We start from the raw sequence: 789 nt of genomic DNA on the forward strand, positions 1-789 counted from the left end.
TAAATATTACTCAAAAATCATCAAAATCAGATTTTATAATTTGATGGGGTATATGGTACTCAATATTGTGATGTGTTGTGATGTGATGTGATTTGGATTTTTAACATAGCTTTAACAATTTTTCAGTCATATCGCTACGATGTCTGCAATGTGGCAGTTTATAGTGATGTCTAGCACTGGGGCATCATGCCGCAGACATGTAGCATGATGTCCCACGCAGTCACATTATCCTGACACCGGGCCGACCAGTCCTAACACTAACCTCTTAATACTGAGCGCCAAGCCAGGCAGCTGTTAGTACAGTTTTTGTAAGTCTTTGGTATGACTCGGCCGGGGATCGAACCCAGGACCTCCCGCATCCGAGGCGGACGCTCTAACCACTAGGCCACCGGAGCGGTCGGTATTCAATATTGTAAAAATAGGTTTTATAATCTGATACGGTAAATGATTCTCAAAATTGTTAAAATCAGTTAGATTTTATAACTTGATGAGGAAAATATACCCAAAATTGTTAAAATCCTACTGAAAACATATTTTTTAAAAAAAATTACACGATAATAATAATTTCACCTTTGACTTTGTCAAGGAACAAATAAATGTATTATAACAGAATTTTTTTTACTGATCATCAGTCAGATTTCAGGTAAAAATTATGAAAATCCGTCAGATTTTATAATTTGATGGGGTAAATGGTTCTCAAAATTGTAAAAATCAGTCAGATTTTGTAATTTGATGGGGTACTCAAGAAATTGTAAAAATCCTACAGAAAAACAGAAAATTACATAACAA

The 789-nt window shown here is 35.1% G+C and overlaps 1 non-coding gene across 1 annotated transcript; it reads right to left on the reverse strand.

The window, feature by feature from the left end:
• Window positions 1-322: 322 nt before the first annotated feature.
• Trnap-cgg (transfer RNA proline (anticodon CGG)) lies at window positions 323-399 on the reverse strand. Its single transcript has one exon. It is a non-coding gene; the product is annotated as a tRNA-Pro (tRNA).
• Between the last annotated feature and the right edge of the window lie 390 nt (window positions 400-789).

The sequence above is a fragment of the Sinohyriopsis cumingii genome, chromosome 8 (assembly GCF_028554795.1).
Source record: "Sinohyriopsis cumingii isolate HCF-2022 chromosome 8, ASM2855479v2, whole genome shotgun sequence".
NCBI classification, from domain to species: domain Eukaryota; kingdom Metazoa; phylum Mollusca; class Bivalvia; order Unionida; family Unionidae; genus Sinohyriopsis; species Sinohyriopsis cumingii.